Source organism: Belonocnema kinseyi, chromosome 4 (genome assembly GCF_010883055.1).
Source record: "Belonocnema kinseyi isolate 2016_QV_RU_SX_M_011 chromosome 4, B_treatae_v1, whole genome shotgun sequence".
Taxonomy (NCBI): domain Eukaryota; kingdom Metazoa; phylum Arthropoda; class Insecta; order Hymenoptera; family Cynipidae; genus Belonocnema; species Belonocnema kinseyi.
Genome location: NC_046660.1, coordinates 27,338,050 through 27,346,000, shown reverse-complemented (window position 1 = coordinate 27,346,000; position 7,951 = coordinate 27,338,050).

The window sequence follows — 7,951 nt, the reverse complement described above, 5'->3', positions numbered from 1 at the left end:
TGAGTTTTAATTAAATGATGCTGGAATGATTGTCAAAATAAGAGGAAAGTAAAATAAATAAGAAGCTTTACGTTTTGAAAACAATTTTGGGAAAAAATGTTGTTTCACTCAGAGAAAAAGTTTTCTTGAAACAAAAGCATCCTCCTCTGGCGGGTAATGTGGCACACATGTTATAAAAAGCTCATTTAAAATTTAAATATTTAAAAAATTGTAGTAAAATAATATAGAGCACGTAAATCAATATCTTATCTGCCCTAAGCATATTATTATTATTGAATTTACGTCTACTAAAGTAGTTAATTATCAAGTTTCACAAAAAGTGTGCCTGCACCACATTAACCGCTGCGCCACATTACCCGCAGCTCCCCTATGTTTTACACAAACATAATTATTTGGCTGCAAGATTAGGTAAAGTTAGTCGCAAAAAGGAACATTTTTGCAGCAAATGGATTCCTGTTGAGACAAATGAAAATCCTCTTAACCTTAAAGGGGGAGGGTCGGTAAGGCCGGTTTTTGGCCTTACCACCCCCCAGCCACCCCCACCACCCCTACAAATATAGGAAACACCACTACCCACAAACTGTATTTTCGAGAGATTTGACACTCTTAAACATGTATTCTGAGGTTAGCTCGGATTTACTATGGTTTTCGGGGTCGCCGAGTACAAATCTGGCGTCCTTTGACTTTTATCGCGTCAGGTTCAAGGTCATTGGAAGGTCAAATCGAGAGAAAACGGTAAAAAAATCCAAAAAAATACGTTATAGGTTTTTGGAGTCGCTAATTACTAATCTGGCATCTGTTGAACTCTATCGCTTCTGGTTCAAGGTCATTTGAAGGTCAAATCAAGAAAAAACGGTAAAAAAATTTTAAAAAAGTATGGTATAGGTTTTTGGGGTCGCTGATTATGAACCTGGTGTCCGCTGACCTTTATCGCGTCAGGTTCAAGGTCATTTGAAAGCCAAATCGAGTATAAGATACTACCATGATTTTTTCAGATTTTTTGGTCCAAAAATAATTTAGGCCAAAAACCGGCCTTACCGACCCTCCCTCTTTGAGAGGAAATTCCCTTTAGGAAAAGACTGAGCACTGCTCGGTAGAAGAATTAGAGTATAGGTAACTAGTGAGGATAGTGGAAGATGAAAGAAGATGGATTTGGGTTTTAGTCTCGTATATGGAACCGGACAACGTGCAAGTTCGTTGAAGAGGAACTTTCCGAATTGGCTGGCTGGCGGCAACCTAGATGCACTGGTGTAGTTGCTGAGCAAGTGCAAGAGCAAAAGCAAGAGCAGGAACATACTGAAGGCTGAAAGAGATATTATCGTTCCCGTTTGCGAAAACAGAGGAGAATTTCGCTCTCGGCCATAGCAACGGGTTACTCCTATGCTTCTATGCTTGCATGCTCGTTTGCTCGTGGTCCAACGACAAACACATCAATTCAAACTTCATATTCAAGGCTCGCTGCCACAAGAAATCGATGATCCGTGTTCTCACAAAAGCTTCAACATGTGAGTAAACATCCGATTGAGAAAATTGCATTTGAAAATTGGATTAAGCAGCGGCGTCTCGAAAATTCACCTATTTTGGTTGGTAATTGAAAATGTTTGAGGGCCTTTGAGCATCTCTTTTAGAAGGAGAGCTTTCTCTGGAATAATCGATTCAAATAGTCTGTCTCTTGTTTGGCTAAATCATTCGAAGACAGCAGAATCCAGAAGCTCATCACTTTTTTGCAACAAAACACCTCACGTCAACACTTTAAGTGGGCCAGCACGCACTTCTACGTGTTCGCATAATGAATGCGATGCAGTTTCGATAATCAGGCGCTCGAAGAAGTTATTTAACAGAAAATCACTTGCTTTTATAAATAATAAATTAACTGTTTTCGAAGAACACAGGTTTCACTATTCTCACGTCAACACTTGACAATTTGAGAAGACAAAACACTACAGTGGGTCTTCGATTCCTTCGGTGGATTCGAATTCTCTTTCTGCTATGAAAAATAAACAGAGAATATCGAATTGTGTTCCCAGGACAGGTCTTTTTGTTTCGAAACGATTATAATCTTTCTCTCTTTATCTATCCGATACTTCTTATTTGTTTTCTTTTTCGAATCGTAGAGCCTATTGTTAGCTACGAAAGCGCCGCCAATTCAGAAGAAATTTGAATTAAATAGCAACAAGAAATCTTATAGTAAATAATCCATGCTAAACTGTAGCATAACATTTTTGAATAATTAATTTATATTCACTGATCTTTTTCAATAATATTGCTCCAATAATTTCGATATACTACTTCGCGACATATATCCGCGTGTCAGATGGCACGAAATTATCCGATCAGTACCATCGGCTTAAGCAGGCATTAGAGACCCACTGCTGGTTAACGCGAGCTCGCTATCGTGCTTTTTTGTTATGTAAACGTTTGTGCTTTCTGCTCCGAATGAATTAGCGCAACGCTATGACGCAGATACACAAGTAGGATCTCGGAAGCATAAAATACAGATTTTACTGTATTTGATTGAAATTTCTTAATTTTTTGATCCAACTGTTATTTATTTCAAATAAAAATATCTTGTGGTTAAAGATTCAAATACTATATGTTTCCTTGAGAATTTTTAATTTTTGCTGAAAAATTTAACTACCTGATTTCAATTTTATATTGCCTGTCTGTTAAAAATCGATTTTTTTCTTGTTAAAAATTCAATTATTTGGTAATGTCGTTTTTTAAAACTTAGATTTCTTTATTGAATATTAATTTCTATAACTGAAAATGAAACGTGTGAAATGTATTCCATTTTTTATAAAAATTTGATCGTTTTTAGTTAAAAATTTAAGTATTTTATTGAAAATCCACCTACTTTTTTGAAAAATTTGTCTTCTTCGATGGAAAATTCTACTCTTTGGTTAAAAATTAATTAATTTTTAATTGAGTGAACTAGATCAAAATTAAACTGTTTTGGTTGAGGATTCAAGTATTTGGTTGAAAATTCATCTTATGTGCCTACATTCAAGTGTTTTTGATTTAAACTTAAAATATATTTTTTTGTTTAAAATACAGTTAATTGTTTCAAACTTGAACTACTTTGATAAAAGTTCATTTTTTATGTTAAATATTATCCCGTTATGTTGAAAATTCAACTTTGTTCAAAATTTATCTATTTTATTTCAGAATCCAACAATCTGGATAAAAATTCTTTGATGATATTGAAAATTTATCTTAATTGGTAGAAAATTAATATATTTTTTAGATATTTATTTTCATAGTTGAAAATTTATCTTTTTCGCTAAAAATTAAACTATTTTGTTACAACGTCATTTCCTCTAGAGAATTTTTTTTCTTTTTTCTTGTGTAGAAAATTAAACTTCTTCGTCGAAAATGAATATTCTTTGATGGAAAATTTATCATTAAATTACAAAATTTATCTTTATTTAATTAAAAATTTAACTTGAGCATTTTTTGTTGAAATTTTGTCTTTGTTAGCTAAAAATTCAATAGTTCAGTTGAAAATTAATTTCTTAAACTAAAATTTTAACTTCTTTTTTTTTACAATTTATCTTTATTAGTTGAAAACTCAGCTATTTCAATCAGTCAAATTAGTCATTTGGGTTGATTAAAACTGTAAATTGCAAAAATCTTTCAATATATTTTTGGTATGTAGCTATTTGGGTGTAAAATTTAATTATTTTGTTAAAAATACAAAAATTTTGTGTCAAAGATAACCTTTAGGTAAATAATTTTAACTATTTTGTAATAAAAATTAAACGAATATGTTCATAATCCACCTTTTTAAAAATTCACATCTTCAAATTAAAAATTAAACTGTTTTGTAGAAAAATCGTATTTTCAGTTGAAAATTCAACTAGCTGGTAGAACGTGTAACTTCTTTGCCAAAAACTCATTTCTATGGTTTAAGATTCATCCTTTTTGTTAAAAATTCACGTCTTCAATTAAAAAATTGAACTATTCTGCTGAAAACTTTCATTATTTTTGGTTAAAAAGTAGTTTTTTGAACAAAAAATTCTAATATTTCTTTTTTGATTAAAAGTTTATGTCTTTCTAATTCTAAATGTATCCTTTTTAGTTAAAAATTCAAGTATTTTGTTAAAAATTTACCTTCTTTTATAGAAAATTTATCGTTTAAATTCCAAATTTTACTATTTTGTGAAAAAAGTTTGCTTTCCCATGGTTAAAAAGTACTTTTTTTATTGAAAGTTTATACAGTGAAACTCGTCTATAGCGCCGATTTTGGGGCTTACCGTGGGTGCAAACTAACTAAATTCTCGAAAGGGCTATAGAAAGGAGGGCTATTGAAGGGTTTCACTGTATTTTTTAATTCGAAATTTATCTTTTTTAGTTGAAAAATCATGAATTTTTTTAAAAATTAATGATTTTCTTAAGGAAATTAATCTCTTTGATTAAAAATAATTTTATTATTTTGTTGAAAAGGATTTTTTATTTTGACTTAAAGAGTCATTTTTTAAACGAAAAATTGAAATATTTCTTTTTTGTTTGGAAGTCGACATTTTTTTAGTACAAATTTATATTCTTTAGCTAAAAATTAATGTATTTTCTTAAAAATATAAATTTTTGGTAGAAAATTGATTGTTTTCATTTTAAAAATTTATTATTTGATTTAAAAGTTTTCCTTCTTTTCGCTAAAAAGTAGATACTTTTTTAAATAGTGAATTTCAATTTTTTATTCATTGTAAGTTTATGTTTTCTAATTCGAAATTAATCTTTTTTTAGTTGAAAAATCATGTGTTTTTTTTTTAATTTATCTTGTTTATCGAAAAATCATCATCTCTTCGATTAAAAATAATTGAACCATTTTGTTATTTTTTAAACGGAAATTTCAAGTGTTTCTGGTTTGATTAGCAGTTTATGATTTTTAAATAAAAAATTATCTTGTTTAGTTAAAAATCCATGTATTTGGTCGAAAATTCAACTGTGCAGTCAAAAATTATTTTTTTTTAATGAAAAAAATTTCTTAAATGAAAACTCTACTCGCTTATTAAAAAATTGTTTGAAAATTCACCTTTGTTAGTGAAAAATACAATTACTTGTTTTAAAATTAGTCTTTTTGATTAACAATTCGATTATTTTCTTGAAAATAAACTTTATTTTGAATATTCTAATTTTAGGCCTAAAAATTCTATTGTCTTCTTAAAACCTACCCTTGTATTAAAAGTGTTAAAATTAGTGAAAATTCAACTTTTTAAATAAAAATCTTCTCTTTCGTTGAAACATCATCTTTATTATTTGAAAATTCAACTTTTTGGCTTAAATTTAATATTTTTGTTTGAGAATTACACTAAGTTGTTAAAAATTCAACTTTATTCTTGAAAATTATTATTTTGTTTATAACAATTCAACTATTTTGTTAAAAATGAACTTTCAGCTAGAAACTAATGTTTTTGAGTTAAAAAATCCAATTTTTTTAAAAAGTAAAATCTTTTTTTTGTGAATGATCATTTTTCTATTTAAGACTTGAACATTTTAGCTGGAAATTAATCTTTTTTGTTTGAGAATTTCACTATTTTGTTCAAAATAATTTTTTTCTTACTTGAAATCCATACTTTTGGCTTAAAAGTTCAACAGTTTCGAAAACAAAATTTCTCTTTTGTTAGAAATGTATATTTTTAGGTGAAAAATTAATCTATTTTATAGAAAATTCGTCTTTTTTCTTTAAAAGTTCGAATAATTTGTTTGGAATATATTTTTTTCTTGAATAAAAATTCTATCTTGGTTGAAAAATTGTATAATTTTGTTGGTTATGATGGTAACTGTCTTGTTGAAATGTCTTATTTTTTTGTTAAATTGTAACTTTTTTATTGTAAATTGGTCGTTTTCTGGTTAGGTTTAACTGATTTTAATTAAAAATAAAATTAGTTATAGCTGATATTTAAAATAAAATTTTATTTGTTTTTCACTCAAAGTGATGAAATTCTAACAAAATACTTACACTTTTAACCAGAAGATATATTTTTACTCAAAACATAAGAAACGGTTGAATTACGAAAAGGAATTTTTTAATAAAATTATTCAATTTTGAAAAATGTACAAAAAATGAAATAGTTGACATTTTAACCGAAACATATTTTATTTTTAATTCAAAATCAGTTGTATTAAAAATGATGAATTTCAAAGAAAATAATTAAATTCTCAAAAAAATAATTTTCAAACATAAAAATCAATTTTTTTTTAATTAGTTAAACTTCGAACAAAGTAGTCAATTTTTGAACCAAGGAGGCGAATTACCTACAAAATATATGAATTTTTAACTAAAAACATAAATTTCGGAGCAAAAATTTAAACTTTTAACTCTGCGCGGAATATTTAAAGGTTTAATTTTAAAAAAAAATTAGTTTAAATAAAGAACAATAACGAGTATGACAAGAAAATAGTTACATTTTAAACAAAAAATAGGAAAGTTGAAATTTGAAACAAAAGAATGTGTATTCTTAATCAACAACTTTTTAATTAATAAAAGGAAGAATTCATAAAAAAATAAATACATTTTCTAGAAAATAATCTGCAACTGTAAAACTAAATTTTGAAAAAGTAGTTTAAATTTTAATCAAGTAATTGAGTCCTTAATGAACAAAAAAACAAATTTTCCATTAAATAAACAATAAAACGGTGAAATTTTTAAATAAAATAAATACATTTTTTAAAAAGTATATATTTTCCAACAAAAAATATTTTAATTCTGAAAAAGAAACGGTAAATTAAGAAAGAGAACAATTTAAAAAAAAAGTTTAATTCTTATCCAAAGCAGATTAACTTTCTATTTAACAATAGGATGAATTTACTACAAAATGGTTGAATCCTCAACCAAACCAGATTAACTTTAAATCAAACAATTTAAATCCTATAGAATAAACAAAGATTAAATTTCAACAAAAAGAGCTGAATTTTCCAACCAAAAAGACGATTTCTTAATCAAAGAGTCAAGTAGTAGAGATTGAAACCAAAAAGAATGAACTTTTAGCAAAAAATAGTACAATTTTTCTATTGAGTTTTATTACTTTAGTTCAAATTTAAATAGGCAAAGGAAAAATAGTGGAAAAGAGAATAATAATATAGGAGAGAATATTAATTTTAATAAACATTAAACTTTATCTTTTATACTTTAAAAACATTAGGTTACGAAACTGTTCATTTTGTTAAGAAAATATTGGAAATTTTCCACTGAGAAAATTTTGGTTTTACGTTACATACTGATTTGAAAGAGAAAAGGGAAAGGAACAAAAGTAAAATAGGGAAGAAAAAAGGAAAGCAAAGGAAAGAGTAAAGAGAAACAATGAGATAAGAGAAAACAGAAAATAAAGGGGAAAAGAACAGACAAAAGAGAAAATAAGAAGAAAAGAAACAAGACAAAAGAGAAAACAGAAAACAGAAGAGAGAAATGAGGAAAAGGGAAAGAGAAAGGGTAAGAAACGAGGAAAGAGAAAAAAGGAGAATAAATACAAGAGAAAAGAGAAAAGTGAAAAGAGAAGAGAAAGCAGAGAAAAGAGGCGAGAGGTAAGAGAAGAAAAGAGAAAGCAAAAAATAGAAAAGAGGCAAAAGGAAAGAGAAGAAGAGAGAAAAGTGAAAAGAGAACATAGAAATAAGGAAAGAAAGAACAAAAAAGCAAATAGTCAGAAGAAAAAAAGAGAACAGAAAAAAGGGGAAAGAAAGAAGAGAACGGAGAACATTAAAAAGAGGAAATAGAAAAAAAAAATAACAGGAAAGAAAATAAAACGAAAAGAGGAAAGAGGAAATAGAAAATAAGAAAAAAAAAGTAAACTGAAAAGTGTAAAGAAACGAGCGAAAAGAGGTAAGAGAAAAAGAAAGAAAAAAAAAGAAAACGGAAAAGAGAAACGAGAGAAGAACGAAAAAAGGCTAGAGGAAACAAAAGAAAAGAAAAAGTTGAAAAAAGAGAGCAGAGTAAACCGAGAAAATATAAACGAGA